Raw genomic sequence first — 20,963 nt, 5'->3', positions numbered from 1 at the left:
CTATCACTTTAACTCTCTCTAAAAAATGTCTGGCACAGGAAAAAATGTTGAACTGTCCAAACTTGCATATGATCACCTTAGCTGGAAAGGAGCAAGGAGTCTCTGCATAGAGAGAGGTTTGAGTGTAGGGAAGAATCCTTCCTTAGAACTGTTAATTAATATGCTTAGAGTACAGGATAAGGCCATAAGTGCCCAATCTGTAGAAAAAGTAGCTAATGGTTCTCAATCTGATCCAGGGACTCCCCCAGGAAAAGGTTCAGGAAATAAATTTCTCAGCCTGCCCATTACTAGACAGTCTAGCATAGTTGGTACAGAGGTTGAATCACACCATACTGATGGTGTGCTCTCACATTATGCTGGTAGCCAAGCTGTTAGGGTGCCCTCTGTAAGGGACAGGTCTCCTTCTGTTCATTCCCATCATACCTCTGTATCTAGAAATGTCCCTCCCACCCACCCTGATGACAGATTGTTAGAAAGGGAGCTCAATAGATTGAGAGTGGAACAAACCAGACTGAAGCTCAAGAAGCAACAGCTGGATTTGGATAGACAGTCTTTAGAAATAGAGAGGGAAAGACAGAAGTTGGGTTTAGATACCCATGGTGGCAGCAGCAGTATTCCCCATAGTCATCCTGCAAAAGAGCATGATTCCAGGAATCTGCACAAGATAGTTCCCCCTTATAAGGAGGGGGATGACATTAACAAGTGGTTTGCTGCACTTGAGAGGGCCTGTGCTGTACAGGATGTCCCTCAAAAGCAGTGGGCTGCTATCCTATGGCTATCATTTAGTGGAAAAGGTAGGGATAGGCTCCTTACTGTGAAAGAAAATGATGCCAATAATTTTACAGTTCTTAAGAATGCACTTCTGGATGGTTATGGCTTAACCACTGAACAGTACAGGATAAAGTTCAGAGAGACCAAAAAGGAGTCTTCACAAGACTGGGTTGATTTCATTGACCAGGCAGTGAAGGCCTTGGAGGGGTGGTTACATGGCAGTAAAGTTACTGATTATGAAAGCCTGTATAACACAATCCTGAGAGAGCATATACTTAATAATTGTGTGTCTGATTTGTTGCACCAGTACCTGGTAGACTCTGATCTGACCTCTCCCCAAGAATTGGGAAAGAAGGCAGACAAATGGGTCAGAACAAGGGTGAACCGAACAGTTCATACAGGGGGTGACAAAGATGGCAATAAGAAGAAAGATGGTGAAAAATCTCAAGATAAGCATGGGGATAAGGGTAAAACCAAAGATCCCACTTCAAATCTTAAACACTCTTCAGAGGGTGGGGATAAAACAAATTCTTCCTCTTCTTCCCAACCTGCACACATTAAAAAGCCTTGGTGCTTTGTGTGTAAAAATAGAGGCCATAGGCCAGGGGATAAGTCCTGTCCAGGTAAACCCCTTGAGCCTACCACCACTAATACATCAAGCTCTAGTGCCCCTAGCAGTAGTGGTACTAGTGGTGGGACTGCTGGCAACAGTCAAGCAAAGGGTGTAGTTGGGTTCACTTATGGGTCCATAGTGGAAACTGATGTAATCAGTCCCAAGACAGTTTCTGTCACACCTAGTGGCACTGGCCTTGCCACACTGGCTGCTTGTCCCCTTACAATGGATAAGTACAGGCAGACAGTTTCAATAAATGGTGTTGAGGCCTTGGCCTACAGGGACACAGGTGCCAGTTTCACTTTGGTGACTGAAAATCTAGTGCCTCCTGAACAACACATCATTGGACAACAGTATAAGATTATTGATGTCCATAACTCCACTAAGTTTCTTCCCTTAGCTATAATTCAGTTTAGTTGGGGTGGAGTTACTGGCCCTAAGCAGGTGGTGGTATCACCTAGCTTACCTGTAGACTGTCTCTTAGGTAATGACCTAGAGGCCTCAGGTTGGGCTGATGTAGAGTTTTATGCCCATGCAGCCATGCTGGGCATCCCTGAGGAATTGTTCCCTCTCATTTCAAGTGAAATGAAAAAGCAAAGGAGAGAAGGCCTGAAAACTCAGGATCCCTCTCCATCAACAAGTAAAAAGGGTATCACAGTATCCCCTAACCACCCTACCATTCAGGATACTATTCCTGTGGTGGGAGAAACCTCTCCTGGGGTGGCACCTGTTCCAAGGGAATCATCAGTTAGCAAAACTGTACTCCCTGAGGTGGAAGTACCTCTCTGTGGGATAACTAACATTGGTGAGAAAAAGAACACCATTTTAGTTAACATGGAGCATCCCTCCAACCCTCCCAGAGAAACTTTAGTGCAGAAACTCTGCACTGCCTCACAACACTTAGGACAGCATCCCTGCCCTAGTGTGGAGCTGATAGGACAGCATCCCTGCCCTGCTCCAACCCAAGAGAAACAGCATCCCTGTTCTCTCTTCCAGCCATATGGACAAAGTTTTTGCCCAGCTATGGCTTTTCTGAGACAGCATCCCTGTCTGGCATTTCCATCACTACAAATAGGTTCAGTGGACAATTCCCACTGCTCTAAACTAAAACTTACTGATAGAAACTCTGAAAATACATCTTCACATTGTTGCTTAGCTAAAAAACTTCAAACAGGGTGGTTTACATCCCCACAGGGAAGTAACCATATAGTGGATGATAAAGGGAGTAACCAGTCTATTGCAGAGCTACTCTCTACTTATCACCACTTAGACAATAAAGTCTCAACTGGCCAAGGTTAGCCTTATTGCCCTTCGTTTGGGGGGGGGTTGTGTGAGAAGGTAGCCTCTTTCTAGCCTTGTTACCCCCACTTTTGGCCTGTTTGTGAGTGTATGTCAGGGAGTTTGTCACTGTTTTCACTGTCTCACTGGGATCCTGATAGCCAGGCCTCAGTGCTCATAGTGAAAACACTATGTTTTCAGTATGTTTGTTATGTGTCACTGGGACCCTGTCACACAGGGCCCCAGTGCTCATAGGTTTGTGGCCTATATGTATGTGTCACTGGGACCCTGTCACACAGGGCCCCAGTGCTCATAGGTGTGCATGTATATGTTCCCTGTGTGGTGCCTAACTGTCTCACTGAGGCTCTGCTGACCAGAACCTCAGTGGTTATGCTCTCTCATTACTTTCAAATTGTCACTAACAGGCTAGTGACCATTTTTACCAATTTACATTGGCTTACTGGAACACCCTTATAATTCCCTAGTATATGGTACTGAGGTACCCAGGGTGTTGGGGTTCCAGGAGATCCCTATGGGCTGCAGCATTTCTTTTGCCACCCATAGGGAGCTCTGACAATTCTTACACAGGCCTGCCACTGCAGCCTGAGTGAAATAACGTCCACGTTATTTCACAGCCATTTTACACTGCACTTAAGTAACTTATAAGTCACCTATATGTCTAACCTTTACCTGGTAAAGGTTAGGTGCAAAGTTACTTAGTGTGAGGGCACCCTGCCACTAGCCAAGGTGCCCCCACATTGTTCAGAGCCAATTCACTGAACTTTGTGAGTGCTGGGACACCATTACACGCGTGCACTACATATAGGTCACTACCTATATGTAGCTTCACCATGGTAACTCCGAATATGGCCATGTAACATGTCTATGATCATGGAATTGCCCCCTCTATGCCATCCTGGCATTGTTGGTACAATTCCATGATCCCAGTGGTCTGTAGCACAGACCCTGGTACTGCCAGACTGCCCTTCCTGGGGTTTCTCTGCAGCTGCTGCTGCTGCCAACCCCTCAGACAGGCAGCTGCCCTCCTGGGGTCCAGCCAGGCCTGGCCCAGGATGGCAGAACAAAGAACTTCCTCTGAGAGAGGGTGTGACACCCTCTCCCTTTGGAAAATGGTGTGAAGGCAGGGGAGGAGTAGCCTCCCCCAGCCTCTGGAAATGCTTTGTTGGGCACAGATGTGCCCAATTCTGCATAAGCCAGTCTACACCGGTTCAGGGACCCCTTAGCCCCTGCTCTGGCGCGAAACTGGACAAAGGAAAGGGGAGTGACCACTCCCCTGACCTGCACCTCCCCTGGGAGGTGTCCAGAGCTCCTCCAGTGTGCTCCAGACCTCTGCCATCTTGGAAACAGAGGTGCTGCTGGCACACTGGACTGCTCTGAGTGGCCAGTGCCACCAGGTGATGTCAGAGACTCCTGCTGATAGGCTCCTTCGAGTGTTAGTAGCCTTTCCTCTCTCCTAGGTAGCCAAACCCTCTTTTCTGGCTATTTAGGGTCTCTGTCTCTGGGGAAACTTCAGATAACGAATGCACGAGCTCAGCCGAGTTCCTCTGCATCTCCCTCTTCACCTTCTGATAAGGAAACGACCGCTGACCGCGCTGGAAGCCTGCAAACCTGCAACATAGTAGCAAAGACGACTACTGCAACTCTGTAACGCTGATCCTGCCGCCTTCTCGACTGTTTTCCTGCTTGTGCATGCTGTGGGGGTAGCCTGCCTCCTCTCTGCACCAGAAGCTCCGAAGAAATCTCCCGTGGGTCGACGGAATCTTGCCCCTGCAACCGCAGGCACCAAAAAGCTGCATTACCGGTCCCTTGGGTCTCCTCTCAGCACGACGAGCGAGGTTCCTCGAATCCAGCGACACCGTCCAAGTGACCCCCACAGTCCAGTGACTCTTCAGCCCAAGTTTGGTGGAGGTAAGTCCTTGCCTCACCTCGCTGGGCTGCATTGCTGGGAACCGCGACTTTGCAAGCTACTCCGGCCCCTGTGCACTTCCGGCGGAAATCCTTCGTGCACAGCCAAGCCTGGGTCCACGGCACTCTAACCTGCATTGCACGACTTTCTAAGTTGGTCTCCGGCGACGTGGGACTCCTTTGTGCAACTTCGGCGAGCACCGTTTCACGCATCCTTGTAGTGCCTGTTTCTGGCACTTCTCCGGGTGCTACCTGCTTCAGTGAGGGCTCTTTGTCTTGCTCGACGTCCCCTCTCTCTGCAGGTCCAATTTGCGACCTCCTGGTCCCTCCTGGGCCCCAGCAGCGTCCAAAAACGCCAAACGCACGATTTGCGTGTAGCAAGGCTTGTTGGCGTCCATCCGGCGGGAAAACACTTCTGCACGATTCTCCAAGGCGTGGTGGATCCATCCTCCAAAGGGGAAGTCTCTAGCCCTTGTTGTTCCTGCAGTATTCACAGTTCTTCAGCCTAGTAAGAGCTTCTTTGCACCAACCGCTGGCATTTCTTGGGCATCTGCCCATCTCCGAGTTGCTTGTGACTTCTGGACTTGGTCCCCTTGTTCCACAGGTACCCTCAGTCAGGAATCCATCGTTATTGCATTGCTGATTTGTGTTTTCCTTGCATTTTCCCTCTAACACGACTATTTTGTCCTTAGGGGAACTTTGGTGCACTTTGCACTCACTTTTCGGGGTCTTGGGGAGGGTTATTTTGCTAACTCTCACTATTTTCTAATAGTCCCAGCGACCCTCTACAAGGTCACATAGGTTTGGGGTCCATTCGTGGTTCGCATTCCACTTCTGGAGTATATGGTTTGTGTTGCCCCTATCCCTATGTTTCCCCATTGCATCCTATTGTAAATATACATTGTTTGCACTGTTTTCTAAGACTATACTGTATATTTTTGCTATTGTGTATATATATCTTGTGTATATTTCCTATCCTCTCACTGAGGGTACACTCTAAGATACTTTGGCATATTGTCATAAAAATAAAGTACCTTTATTTTTAGTATAACTGTGTATTGTGTTTTCTTATGATATTGTGCATATGACACTAAGTGGTACTGTAGTAGCTTCACACATCTCCTAGTTCAGCCTGAGCTGCTCTGCTAAGCTACCATTATCTATCAGCCTAAGCTGCTAGACACCCTATACACTAATAAGGGATAACTGGGCCTGGTGCAAGGTGCAAGTACCCCTTGGTACTCACTACAAGCCAGTCCAGCCTCCTACAATTATATATAGGTCACATTTGCCTGTGAGGTATAGAAATTTCCAATTCATTACCAACATTTGTTGACGCAACAGCTAGACTGACTTTTGAAACACTACATGAGGCTGAAAATGAGTGCAGGCTTCACGTCACTTGATGATAGCAATGTGGCCCAAACATATGTCTCATGTGTGTCTGGTGAGTGTGTAAGGAAACCGATCACGGAAATTCCAAAAATCTTAGGGATTATTGTGGCCCTCCTACATTTCAGATACATGTCATTTCTGGATTTGGACACATAGGGAACAAGTTCTAGCTGCGCTCAGCTAACATCTTAGACCAGTATTGTGAGTTTGTTTTTCCACCTTTCGTTTAGGGATGGCTGGCCAAAGTTATGCACATGGGTTAATATCTCTATGGTTGGTGCAACTCATCATAGCTGGGCCACATTAAATGAAGAAACTGTAACAACATGAGGGCTAACAACTGTCCCTGCCCCTCTGTACATTGTACCTGTGTGTCAAAAATTTGTCATGGTCACAATGGCTGGTTGACTGGTAATGCAGTTCTCACAGATAGTGACTTTGGATGTCTCTCTTGAATACACATGATGAGACGAATACACTCAATTATCATATCTGCTCACTAATTAAGGAGCATGTTTGCCACCACATGATAGTTAGTGCCACTGCATGTGTGCAGATATGTGTGTGTAACACTCACTGGAGACCCATGGTATGTACATGTTGTGCGTGCTATATCGGATGCAGTATCATCATGTCTGAGTGGCTTTACTTACTTATGTAATCTTACACATAGTATTTGTCTTTGGAATTGTTGTACAGTGCACAGAAATTGAGCACATTCCTCCCTTCCATGCCTTACAGGTGGACTGGCACCCTACACTGTTGGCGAGGTGGCTAGATTTGAGGATCCAGACAACTCCAGTAATTGTTGATATGTCTGTTATGTGTTGTGTTTGCTGGTGATGTGTGATGGACTCCTGTGTGTTGAACGCAAGGTGGGATGCGCTGGCCAATCTTTTGTTTAGTTCCGTGAGTGGAATTCCATTTTATCACCATCTTTGAGTTGGCCAATCCTTATCCTATTGTCTTATTTAGGGATTCTAGGTCAGTCCTGTAGGCCCCGCAATGTGAATAGGATAGAGTCATGTGGATAACACTTGTATCAGAAAGAGTCGCACTGGACCTAATTTGTGATTTAGTCAGCCAGTCAGACCCAAATTCTCCGAGAATGGGGATGCAAAATGCTTACCCACAGACTTCTGCTTCCTAATTCACTAATGTACTGATTAAATTGTAGGTTGAACTTCCTAGCAGCATGTAGCTCCACATGTAGTGCTACGAAAATGTGGCACTTGAGTGCAATGGCCTAGGAGTGCATGCAACACATGGCCAGGGGTGTTTTGCATCTCTGTGTTTGTTGTAAGTCATGGCTTACTGGTAGTAAATGATGTGCACAAAGGCCTGCATTTCCAGACATGTGTGGTGCTGGGATTGATCAAGGGTTTGCTGTCTCCTATTTGGAGATACTCCTTACCTGTGGTGTGTGGGTTGAGGCAAACACATGTCCAGCTTTCCTAAGCTTCCTTGGTGTCCTGGTTGTTTGAAATTTTTAGTTGTTAGTCCACCCCCCACCCTCAAACACAAGCATGGGTTTGTGAATATTGTACCTAGGACTGATGATAAAAGTCTGGTACACAGACATGTAAATCAGTGAATCTTTTTTCTGAACCTAGCATACACACTCATGTTTCCCACATTAGTACTATACTAGCAAGTCCATTTACAACTTGCTGATCATGTGGCCCTAGATTTCCATCCCAAACAATGACATTTGTAGCCCAGGCATTGGCGGAGGATGTGCTGCATGATTGTAAGCTGACAACTGGCAGAACATAGATGCTGAAATCATGCCCGTTGTCACCCGTCTTGTAGGGTTTGGATGTGCTATGTGTGATAGAACCTTTGTAGGCTGGCTTGCCATGTACTTCCTCAGGGACAAGCAATGATCTGTATGATGATATGAGCTGTTACAAGTACAATTGATGTATTGTCTGATTTACTTCTTGTGCCATTTCACACAATGCAGTTCCTAATGTTAGATTTTCTATTTGTCTTCACAGCTGCAAATATGACACCCATCCAGGTCAGGGAGTTTCAACGGCGGGCAATGAGGTATCAGCACATACTTCAAGTAGAGTCTGGGTACCGAAAAATGGCCCGCAGATACCGGCATGAACGGTCCTCCGGAGCCTGGAGGGCAGTTTCTCAAGACGGCCCTTCTTTGCTCACCACAGCCACCACCAGCCCCACCACCACTACCACCCAGGTGGCACCACCAGCAGCTGGGACCGTTGTGGCAACCACCTTAGCAAGTGCTCCAGGCCCCAGCACAGCACCACCTGCAGGGCAGCCCATAGCCATGGACACTGCACGGCCCCACACTTCCTTGGCTGCTTTTGTACAGATGCAGCGTAAATTGGACCGTGTCCTGCGTAAGGAGGTGGGACATGTAAACCGGCGGGTGCGGTCAATCAAGAGGACCCTCCGGAGGGCCAACCTGTATCAGTGTTGACGGACATGATACCCTCCCTCCTCTTTCCTGATTCTTATACTTTGTGGGTTTAGGGGGCTTAGTGTTAGGTTAGTATAGGATGTTAGTTTAGTTAGTGTTAGTGGGTGGGGGGTCCTGAATATTTCTACTGTTTCTTTTTGAGTGTGTGGGTGGATGGGTGTTGGGCAATGTTGGGGTTCTGGTGTGTTTAAAAAAGAAAAAAGAAAAAAAAAATTAAAACAAAAAAATATATATTTGTTTAGTATAGGATAATATGTGTTTAGGTTAATATCTGTTGTCCTCCATGTGTCCCGTCTCATAAGGGGGGTGAGGGGTTGATGTTTAGAACGTTTCGTTAAATGTGATAAGTAAGTTTAGCTTAGGTTAGTTAGGGACAGTTGTGGGTAATGAATAGTTAGAGTAGATTAGGGTAGCTTAGGCTTTTCCCCGAGTTTTCACTTCTGTTTTTACTGTTTAATAAATATGTAGTAAACCCTTTAAAGTATGTGTGACATGCTTGTAGATCAGGGCCTTGGCATGAGTGTACAGTTTTTCTTTTGTATTACATATTGTGTCCTATGCTGCAAACAAATCCCAACTGAGCTGTAACATTGGCAGCTACCCCAAAGCTACCTTGCAAAGATTAGACCATTCATTGCAACCACCAATCACAGTTACTATGGATCCCAACGTGTTTTTTTCATAATGTATATTTTCAATGTCACATACAGTGCTTCCTGATTTATGATTGGGGGCACTGCAGTCTGATGTCCAAGGAAACCCTTATAAGGTGAGTGGTAGTAAGCTCTCTTGTAGTATAGTGTACATAACTCACATAGATCATTTGTTACACTGTTCAGCATGATTACTTGTTTGGATGTAAACTCATAGACCTCCATTCATGCAGTTTGGTGACTGTTCACTTATATTTGTGGGCATTTTACATGTGTTAGTTTTGCATTGAAGCAACATTTTGAAGGCACTATTTTATGGGGTAGATATCCCTTGAGGAAGCATTATTCTGTCCAACACAGCATTATGGTGTATAGTTTCTCTTTTCCTCAGATATTACCCTCAGGAAGGGCAGAGTATGGTAGAATCCAGGTGTAGGAAAGTACCATCTTGCCTGGCATGTTACCCCCATTTTTCACTGTATATGTTGTTTTAGTTGTATGTGTCACTGGGACCCTGGTAACCCAGGGCCCCAGTGCTCATAAGTGTGCCTGAATGTGTTACCTGTGTAGTGACTAACTGTCTCACTGAGGCTCTGCTAATCAGAACCTCAGTGGTTATGCTCTCTCATTTCTTTCCAAATTGTCACTGACAGGCTAGTGACCATTTGTACCAATTTACATTGGCTTACTGGAACACCCTTATAATTCCCTAGTATATGGTACTGAGGTACCCAGGGTATTGGGGTTCCAGGAGATCCCTATGGGCTGCAGCATTTCTTTTGCCACCCATAGGGAGCTATGACAATTCTTACACAGGCCTGCTACTGCAGCCTGAGTGAAATAACGTCCACGTTATTTCACAGCCATTTTACACTGCACTTAAGTAACTTATAAGTCACCTATATGTCTAACCTTTACCTGGTAAAGGTTAGGTGCAAAGTTACTTAGTGTGAGGGCACCCTGGCACTAGCCAAGGTGCCCCCACATTGTTCAGAGCCAATTCACTGAACTTTGTGAGTGCGGGGACACCATTACACGCGTGCACTACATATAGGTCACTACCTATATGTAGCTTCACCATGGTAACTCCGAATATGGCCATGTAACATGTCTATGATCATGGAATTGCCCCCTCTATGCCATCCTGGCATTGTTGGTACAATTCCATGATCCCAGTGGTCTGTAGCACAGACCCTGGTACTGCCAGACTGCCCTTCCTGGGGTTTGACTGCAGCTGCTGCTGCTGCCAACCCCTCAGACAGGCAGCTGCCCTCCTGGGGTCCAGCCAGGCCTGGCCCAGGATGGCAGAACAAAGAACTTCCTCTGAGAGAGGGTGTGACACCCTCTCCCTTTGGAAAATGGTGTGAAGGCAGGGGAGGAGTAGCCTCCCCCAGCCTCTGGAAATGCTTTGTTGGGCACAAATGTGCCCAATTCTGCATAAGCCAGTCTACACCGGTTCAGGGACCCCTTAGCCCCTGCTCTGGCGCGAAACTGGACAAAGGAAAGGGGAGTGACCACTCCCCTGACCTGCACCTCCCCTGGGAGGTGTCTAGAGCTCCTCCAGTGTGCTCCAGACCTCTGCCATCTTGGAAACAGAGGTGCTGCTGGCACACTGGACTGCTCTGAGTGGCCAGTGCCACCAGGTGACGTCAGAGACTCCTGCTGATAGGCTCCTTCAGGTGTTAGTAGCCTTTCCTCTCTCCTAGGTAGCCAAACCCTCTTTTCTGGCTATTTAGGGTCTCTGTCTCTGGGGAAACTTTAGATAACGAATGCTTGAGCTCAGCCGAGTTCCTCTACATCTCTCTCTTCACCTTCTGATAAGGAAACGACCGCTGACCGCGCTGGAAGCCTGCAAACCTGCAACATAGTAGCAAAGACGACTACTGCAACTCTGTAACGCTGATCCTGCCGCCTTCTCGACTGTTTTCCTGCTTGTGCATGCTGTGGGGGTAGTCTGCCTCCTCTCTGCACCAGAAGCTCCGAAGAAATCTCCCGTGGGTCGACGGAATCTTCCCCCTGCAACCACAGGCACCAAAAAGCTGCATCACCGGTCCCTTGGGTCTCCTCTCAGCACGACGAGCGAGGTCCCTCGAATCCAGCGACTCTGTCCAAGTGACCCCCACAGTCCAGTGACTCTTCAGTCCAAGTTTGGTGGAGGTAAGTCCTTGCCTCACCTCGCTGGGCTGCATTGCTGGGAACCGCAACTTTGCAAGCTACTCCGGCCCCTGTGCACTTCCGGTGGAAATCCTTTGTGCACAGCCAAGCCTGGGTCCACGGCACTCTAACCTGCATTGCACGACTTTCTAAGTTGGTCTCCGGCGACGTGGGACTCCTTTGTGCAACTTCGGCGAGCACCGTTTCACGCATCCTCGTAGTGCCTGTTTTAGGCACTTCTCAGGGAGCTACCTGCTTCAGTGAGGGCTCTTTGGCTTGCTCGACGTCCCCTCTCTCTTCAGGTCTAATTTGCGACCTCCTGGTCCCTTCTGGGCCCCAGCAGCGTCCAAAAACGCCAAACGCACGATTTGCATCTAGCAAGGCTTGTTGGCATCCTTCCGGCAGGAAAACACTTCTGCACGACTCTCCAAAGCGAGAGGGATCCGTCCACCAAAGGGGAAGTCTCTAGCCCTTTTCGTTCCTGCAGAAACCTCAGCTTCTTCTGTCCAGTCGAAGCTTCTTTGCACCCGCAGCTGGCATTTCCTGGGCATCTGCCCATCTCCGACTTGCTTGTGACTTTTGGACTTGGTCCCCTTGTTCCACAGGTACCCTAGATTGGAAATCCACAGTTGTTGCATTGCTGGTTTGTGTCTTTCCTGCATTATTCCTCTAACACGACTCTTTTGTCCTTAGGGGAACTTTAGTGCACTTTGCACTCACTTTTCAGGGTCTTGGGGAGGGTTATTTTTCTAACTCTCACTATTTTCTAATAGTCCCAGCGACCCTCTACAAGGTCACATAGGTTTGGGGTCCATTCGTGGTTCGCATTCCACTTTTGGAGTATATGGTTTGTGTTGCCCCTATCCCTATGTTTCCCCATTGCATCCTATTGTAACTATACATTGTTTGCACTGTTTTCTAAGACTATACTGCATATTTTTGCTATTGTGTATATATATCTTGTGTATATTTCCTATCCTCTCACTGAGGGTACACTCTAAGATACTTTGGCATATTGTCATAAAAATAAAGTACCTTTATTTTTAGTATAACTGTGTATTGTGTTTTCTTATGATATTGTGCATATGACACTAAGTGGTACTGTAGTAGCTTCACACGTCTCCTAGTTCAGCCTAAGCTGCTCTGCTAAGCTACCATTATCTATCAGCCTAAGCTGCTAGACACCCTATACACTAATAAGGGATAACTGGGCCTGGTGCAAGGTGCAAGTACCCCTTGGTACTCACTACTTGCCAGTCCAGCCTCCTACATTGGTTGTGCAGTGGTGGGATAAGTGCTTGAGACTACTTACCACTCTTGTCATTGTACTTTTCATAAGAGAAAAATATACAAAACAAGGTCAGTGTATATACACATAGCCAAAAAGTTTTGTATTTCCTCTTTTCACTCTTTTCTAAGTGCTGAAAAGTACTCCTAAACTTTCAAAAAGTTCTTAAAAGTTTAAAAAGTTTTTTTTTCTGTCTTTCCAAAAAGTTCTGAAAACTTTTGTCTCTTTCTCTATCACTTTAACTCTCTCTAAAAAATGTCTGGCACAGGCCAAAGTGTTGATCTGTCCAAACTTGCATATGACAACCTTAGCTGGAAAAGAGCTAGGAGTCTCTGTATAGAGAGAGGTTTGAGTGTAGGGAAGAATCCTGCCTTGGAACTGTTAATTAACATGCTTAGAGAACAGGATAAGGCCAGAGGTGGCCCATCTGTTGAAAAAGTACCTAATAGTTCCCAATCTGATTCAGGGACTCCCCCAGGAAAAGATTCAGGAAAGAAACTTCCTAGCCTGCCCATTACTAGACAATCTAGCATAGATGGTAATGATGATGAGCCACACCAAAGAAATATTGTTGTCTCACATCATAGCAAAAGCATTTATTCTCACCATACTGGTAGTAATGTTTCTGTAAACCAAGCTGTTAAGTTGGCTTCTGTAAGGGACAGGTCTCCTTTTGTTCATTCCCATCATAGCTCTGTTTCTAGAAATGTCCCTCCCACCAACCCTGATGACAGAATGTTAGAGAGGGAACTCAATAAGTTGAGGGTGGAACAAACCAGACTGAAGCTTAAAAAGCAACAGCTGGATTTGGATAGACAGTCTTTTGAATTAGAGAAGGAAAGACAGAAGTTGGGTTTAGATACCCATGGTGGCAGCAGCAGTATTCCCCATAGTCATCCTGCAAAAGAGCATGATTCCAGGAATCTGCACAAGATAGTTCCCCCTTATAAGGAGGGGGATGACATTTGCTGCACTTGAGAGGGCCTGTGTTGTACAGGATGTCCCTCAAAGGCAGTGGGCTGCTATCCTATGGCTATCATTTAGTGGAAAAGGTAGGGATAGGCTCCTTACTGTGAAAGAAAATGATGCCAATAATTTCCATGTTCTTAAGAATGCACTCCTGGAAGGGTATGGCTTAACCACTGAACAGTACAGGATAAAGTTCAGAGAGACCAAAAAGGAGTCTTCACAAGACTGGGTTGATTTCATTGACCAGGCAGTGAAGGCCTTGGAGGGGTGGTTACATGGCAGTAAAGTTACTGATTATGAAAGCCTGTATAACTTAATCCTGAGAGAGCATATTCTTAATAATTGTGTGTCTGATTTGTTGCACCAGTACTTGGTGGACTCTGATCTGACCTCTCCCCAAGAATTGGGAAAGAAGGCAGACAAATGGGTCAGAACAAGAGTGAACAGAAAAGTTCATACAGGGGGTGACAAAGATGGCAACAAAAAGAAGGATGGTAAGTCTTCGGACAAGGGTGGGGACAAATCTAAAAATGAGTCTTCATCAGGCCCACAAAAACACTCTGGTGGGGGTGGTGGGCCCAAATCCTCCTTTAATCAGAACAAGGAAAAGAAACCATGGTGCTATTTATGTAAAATAAAAGGCCATTGGACAACAGATCCCAGTTGTCCAAAGAAAGGCACCACAGCTCCTACCACTACAACCCCTACTGCTACACCTAGTGTCCCTACTAATAGCAGTGGTGGTGGGAGCAAACCTACTAATAGCCAATCCAAGGGAGTAGCTGGGCTCACTTTTGGTAATTTAGTTGGGGTTGGTCTGATTAGGGAGACCACAGAGGCTACTTTAGTGTCTGAAGGGGCTATTGATTTAGCCACTTTGGTTGCTTGCCCCCATAACTTGGAGAAGTACAAGCAACTAACCCTAATAAATGGTGTTGAGGTCCAGGCCTACAGGGACACAGGTGCCAGTGTCACAATGGTGATTGAGAAACTGGTGCACCCTGAACAACACATACTTGGACACCAGTACCAAGTAACCGATGCTCACAACATAACACAAAGCCACCCCATGGCTGTTGTAAATCTCAACTGGGGGGGGGTAACTGGTCCAAAGAAAGTTGTGGTAGCTTCAGATTTACCTGTAGACTGTCTATTAGGGAATGATTTGGAGACATCAGCTTGGTCAGATGTGGAGTTGGAGGCCCATGCAGCAATGCTGGGCATCCCAGGGCATATTTTTGCTTTGACAAGGGCTCAGGCCAAAAAGCAAAAAGGACAGGGAAGCTTGGATCCTGGAACAATGGACCAAGTGCTCCCTAAAGCTAGGGCTAGTAGAAGCAAACCACTTCCTACTATCCCTCCCTCTACAGTGGATTCTACTTCTGAGGAAGAGGAATTCCCTCCCTGTGCAGAACCTACACCAGAGGAGCTGGAAGCAGACACTGCTGAGCTTTTGGGTGAAGGGGGGCCTGCCAGAGAGGAGCTGAGTGTGGCACAGCAAACCTGTCCCACATTAGAGGGTCTCAGACAGCAAGCTGTCAAACAGGCTAATGGGGATGTCAGTGACTCTCACAGAGTTTACTGGGAGGACAACCTCTTGTACACTGAGCATAGGGATCCTAAACCTGGAGCTGCCAGGAGATTAGTGATTCCTCAGGAGTACAGAAAGTTCCTCCTAACACTGGCACATGACATTCCCCTAGCTGGGCACCTGGGTCAAATGAAAACTTGGGACAGATTGGTTCCATTGTTTCATTGGCCTAGGATGTCTGAGGACACAAAGGAATTTTGTAAGTCCTGAGAAACCTGTCAAGCCAGTGGCAAGACAGGTGGCACTCCAAAGGCACCCCTTATCCCACTGCCTGTGGTTGGGGTTCCCTTTGAAAGGGTAGGGGTTGACATAGTTGGCCCCCTTGACCCTCCTACTGCTTTAGGCAATAGGTTTATCTTGGTGGTAGTGGACCATGCCACAAGATATCCTGAAGCAATTCCTTTAAGGACCACTACAGCTCCTGCAGTGGCAAAGGCCCTCCTGGGAATATTTTCCAGGGTGGGCTTCCCAAAGGAAGTAGTATCAGACAGAGGAAGCAATTTCATGTCTGCATACTTAAAGGCCATGTGGAAGGAGTGTGGTGTAACTTACAAGTTCACAACACCCTATCATCCACAAACAAATGGACTGGTGGAGAGATTTAATAAAACTCTCAAAGGCATGATTATGGGTCTCCCTGAAAAACTCCGCAGGAGATGGGATATCCTTCTACCATGCCTCCTTTTTGCCTACAGAGAGGTACCCCAGAAAGGAGTGGGCTTCAGCCCCTTTGAACTTCTTTTTGGACACTCTGTTAGGGGTCCACTCACACTTGTAAAGGAGGGTTGGGAACAACCTTTAAAAGCTCCTAAGCAGGATATTGTGGATTATGTACTTGGCCTCAGATCAAGGATGGCTGAGTACATGAAAAAGGCCAGTAAAAACCTTCAGGCCAGCCAAGAGCTCCAGAAGCAATGGCATGATCAGAAGGCTGTTTTGGTTCAGTACCAACCAGGGCAGAAAGTGTGGGTCTTGGAGCCTGTGGCCCCAAGAGCACTCCAAGATAAATGGAGTGGTCCCCACACAATTGTTGAAAAGAAGGGTGAAGTCACCTACTTGGTTGACTTAGGCACTGCCAGGAGTCCCCTTAGGGTGCTCCATGTCAACCGCCTGAAACCCTACTATGACAGGGCTGATCTCACCCTGCTCATGGCAACAGATGAGGGACAGGAAAAAGACAGTGATCCTCTACCTGATCTCTTCTCTTCCACAGAACAAGATGCTCTTGTGGAAGGTGTAGTTTTGGCTGATTGTCTTACTGCTGAGCAGAAAGATAATTGCATAAATCTCCTAGGACAATTTTCAGAACTCTTCTCTACTGTGCCAGGCACCACTTCTTGGTGTGAGCACACTATAGATACTGGAGACAGTTTACCTGTCAAGAGTAAGATCTATAGGCAGACTGACCATGTCAGGGACTGCATAAAGCAAGAAGTTCAGAAAATGTTGGAACTAGGAGTGGTTGAGCACTCTGACAGTCCATGGGCTTCTCCTGTGGTACTGGTACCAAAACCCAATTCTAAAGATGGAAAGAAGGAAATGCGGTTTTGTGTAGACTATAGAGGTCTCAACTTGGTAACCAAAACTGATGCTCACCCTATACCCAGGGCAGATGAGCTTATAGATACACTGGCATCTGCCAAGTATCTAAGCACTTTTGATTTGACTGCAGGGTATTGGCAGATCAAATTGTCAGAAGATGCTAAACCTAAGACTGCATTTTCAACCATTGGAGGACATTACCAGTTTACTGTAATGCCTTTTGGTTTGAAAAATGCACCTGCCACTTTTCAGAGGTTGGTGAACACAGTCCTGCAAGGGCTGGAAGCTTTCAGTGCAGCATATTTGGATGATATAGCTGTCTTTAGCTCCAGCTGGGATGATCACCTGGTCCACCTATGGAAAGTTTTGGAGGCTCTGCAAAAGGCAGGCCTCACTATCAAGGCTTCAAAGTGCCAGATAGGGCAGGGAAAGGTGGTTTATCTGGGACACCTTGTTGGTGGGGAACAGATTGCACCACTTCAGGGGAAAATCCAAACTATTATTGATTGGGTTCCCCCTACCACTCAGACTCAGGTGAGAGCCTTCCTAGGCCTCACTGGGTATTACAGGAGGTTCATTAAGAACTATGGCTCCATTGCAGCCCCTCTTAATGACCTCACATCCAAGAAAATGCCTAAAAAGGTATTATGGACAGCAAGCTGTCAGAAAGCTTTTGAGGAGCTGAAGCAGGCCATGTGCTCTGCACCTGTCCTGAAAAGCCCTTGTTACTCTAAAAAATTCTATGTCCAAACTGATGCATCTGAATTAGGAGTAGGGGCAGTCCTATCACAACTTAATTCTGAGGGCCAGGATCAACCTGTTGCTTTTATTAGTAGGAGGTTGACCCCTAGAGAAAAGCGTTGGTCTGCCATTGAGAGGGAGGCCTTTGCTGTGGTCTGGGCTCTGAAGAAGTTGAGGCCATACCTGTTTGGCACTCACTTCATTGTTCAGACAGACCACAAACCTCTACTTTGGCTAAAACAAATGAAAGGTGAAAATCCTAAATTGTTGAGGTGGTCCATATCCCTACAGGGAATGGACTATACAGTGGAACATAGACCTGGGAGTAGCCACTCCAATGCAGATGGACTCTCCAGATATTTCCACTTAGACAATGAAGACTCATCAGGTCATGGCTAGTCTTATTGTCCTTCGTTTGGGGGGGGGTTGTGTAGGAAAGTACCATCTTGCCTGTCATGTTACCCCCATTTTTCACTGTATATATGTTGTTTTAGTTGTATGTGTCACTGGGACCCTGGTAACCCAGGGCCCCAGTGCTCATAAGTGTGCCTGAATGTGTTACCTGTGTACTGACTAACTGTCTCACTGAGGCTCTGCTAATCAGAACCTCAGTGGTTATGCTCTCTCATTTCTTTCCAAATTGTCACTGACAGGCTAGTGACCATTTTTACCAATTTACATTGGCTTACTGGAACACCCTTATAATTCCCTAGTATATGGTACTGAGGTACCCAGGGTATTGGGGTTCCAGGAGATCCCTATGGGCTGCAGCATTTCTTTTGCCACCCATAGGGAGCTATGACAATTCTTACACAGGCCTGCCACTGCAGCCTGAGTGTAATAACGTCCACGTTATTTCACAGCCATTTTACACTGCACTTAAGTAACTTATAAGTCACCTATATGTCTAACCTTTACCTGGTAAAGGTTAGGTGCAAAGTTACTTAGTGTGAGGGCACCCTGGCACTAGCCAAGGTGCCCCCACATTGTTCAGAGCCAATTCACTGAACTTTGTGAGTGCGGGGACACCATTACACGCGTGCACTACATATAGGTCACTACCTATATGTAGCTTCACCATGGTAACTCCGAATATGGCCATGTAACATGTCTATGATCATGGAATTGCCCCCTCTATGCCATCCTGGCATTGTTGGTACAATTCCATGATCCCAGTGGTCTGCAGCACAGACCCTGGTACTGCCAGACTGCCCTTCCTGGGGTTTCACTGCAGCTGCTGCTGCTGCCAACCCCTCAGACAGGCAGCTGCCCTCCTGGGGTCCAGCCAGGCCTGGCCCAGGATGGCAGAACAAAGAACTTCCTCTGAGAGAGGGTGTGACACCCTCTCCCTTTGGAAAATGGTGTGAAGGCAGGGGAGGAGTAGCCTCCCCCAGCCTCTGGAAATGCTTTGTTGGGCACAAATGTGCCCAATTCTGCATAAGCCAGTCTACACCGGTTCAGGGACCCCTTAGCCCCTGCTCTGGCGCGAAACTGGACAAAGGAAAGGGGAGTGACCACGCCCCTGACCTGCACCTCCCCTGGGAGGTGTCCAGAGCTCCTCCAGTGTGCTCCAGACCTCTGCCATCTTGGAAACAGAGGTGCTGCTGGCCCACTGGACTGCTCTGAGTGGCCAGTGCCACCAGGTGACGTCAGAGACTCCTGCTGATAGGCTCCTTCAGGTGTTAGTAGCCTTTCCTCTCTCCTAGGTAGCCAAACCCTCTTTTCTGGCTATTTAGGGTCTCTGTCTCTGGGGAAACTTTAGATAACGAATGCATGAGCTCAGCCGAGTTCCTCTGCATCTCTCTCTTCACCTTCTGATAAGGAAACGACCGCTGACCGCGCTGGAAGCCTGCAAACCTGCAACATAGTAGCAAAGACGACTACTGCAACTCTGTAACGCTGATCCTGCCGCCTTCTCGACTGTTTTCCTGCTTGTGCATGCTGTGGGGGTAGTCTGCCTCCTCTCTGCACTAGAAGCTCCGAAGAAATCTCCCGTGGGTCGACGGAATCTTCCCCCTGCAACCGCAGGCACCAAAAAGCTGCATCACCGGTCCCTTGGGTCTCCTCTCAGCATGACGAGCGAGGTCCCTCGAATCCAGCGACTCTGTCCAAGTGACCCCCACAGTCCAGTGACTCTTCAGTCCAAGTTTGGTGGAGGTAAGTCCTTGCCTCACCTCGCTGGGCTGCATTGCTGGGAACTGCGACTTTGCAAGCTACTCCGGCCCCTGTGCACTTCCGGCGGAAATCCTTTGAGCACAGCCAAGCCTGGGTCCACGGCACTCTAACCTGCATTGCACGACTTTCTAAGTTGGTCTCCGGCGACGTGGGACTCTTTGTGCAACTTCGGCGAGCACCGTTTCACGCATCCTCGTAGTGCCTGTTTCTGGCACTTCTCCGGGTGCTACCTGCTTCAGTGAGGGATCTTTGTCTTGCTCGACGTCCCCTCTCTCTTCAGGTCCAATTTGCGACCTCCTGGTCCCTCCTGGGCCCCAGCAGCGTCCAAAAATGCCAAACGCACGATTTGTGCCTAGAAAGGCTTGTTGGCGTCCTTTCGGCGGGAAAACACGTCTGCACGACTCTCCAAGGCGAGTGGGATTCGTCCACCAAAGGGGAAGTCTCTAGCCTTTTTCGTTCCTGCAGAAACCTCAGCTTCTTCTGTCCAGTCGAAGCTTCTTTGCACCCGCAGCTGGCATTTCCTGGGCATCTGCCCATCTCCGACTTGCTTGTGACTTTTGGACTTGGTCCCCTTGTTCCACAGGTACCCTAGATTGGAAATCCACAGTTGTTGCATTGCTGGTTTGTGTCTTTCCTGCATTATTCCTCTAACACAACTCTTTTGTCCTTAGGGGAACTTTAGTGCACTTTGCACTCACTTTTCAGGGTCTTGGGGAGGGTTATTTTTCTAACTCTCACTATTTTCTAATAGTCCCAACGACCCTCTACAAGGTCACATAGGTTTGGGGTCCATTCGTGGTTCGCATTCCACTTTTGGAGTATATGGTTTGTGTTGCCCCTATCCCTATGTTTCCCCATTGCATCCTATTGTAACTATACATTGTTTGCACTGTTTTCTAAGACTATACTGCATATTTTTGCTATTGTGTATATATATCTTGTGTATATTTCCTATCCTCTCACTGAGGGTACACTCTAAGATACTTTGGCATATTGTCATAAAAATAAAGTACCTTTATTTTTAGTATAACTGTGTATTGTGTTTTCTTATGATATTGTGCATATGACACTAAGTGGTACTGTAGTAGCTTCACACGTCTCCTAGTTCAGCCTAAGCTGCTCTGCTAAGCTACCATTATCTATCAGCCTAAGCTGCTAGACACCCTATACACTAATAAGGGATAACTGGGCCTGGTGCAAGGTGCAAGTACCCCTTGGTACTCACTACAAGTCAGTCCAGCCTCCTACACCAGGCCACTGTGCATCGTTATCAGACTACATTATTTCAGGAGGGTTGTATTGACAAGCTATGTAATTTGACAGGAGGCAAAATTCAGTGGTCTACTGCACGGTTGATGTGTCACATTACACAGAGACAAAGTGGTTGTGTAAGTGCTATTTATTGAAAAGTGCTG

This window comes from Pleurodeles waltl, chromosome 6 (assembly GCF_031143425.1).
Source record: "Pleurodeles waltl isolate 20211129_DDA chromosome 6, aPleWal1.hap1.20221129, whole genome shotgun sequence".
Classification (NCBI taxonomy): Eukaryota; Metazoa; Chordata; class Amphibia; order Caudata; family Salamandridae; genus Pleurodeles; species Pleurodeles waltl.
This window is presented reverse-complemented; position numbering follows the sequence as displayed.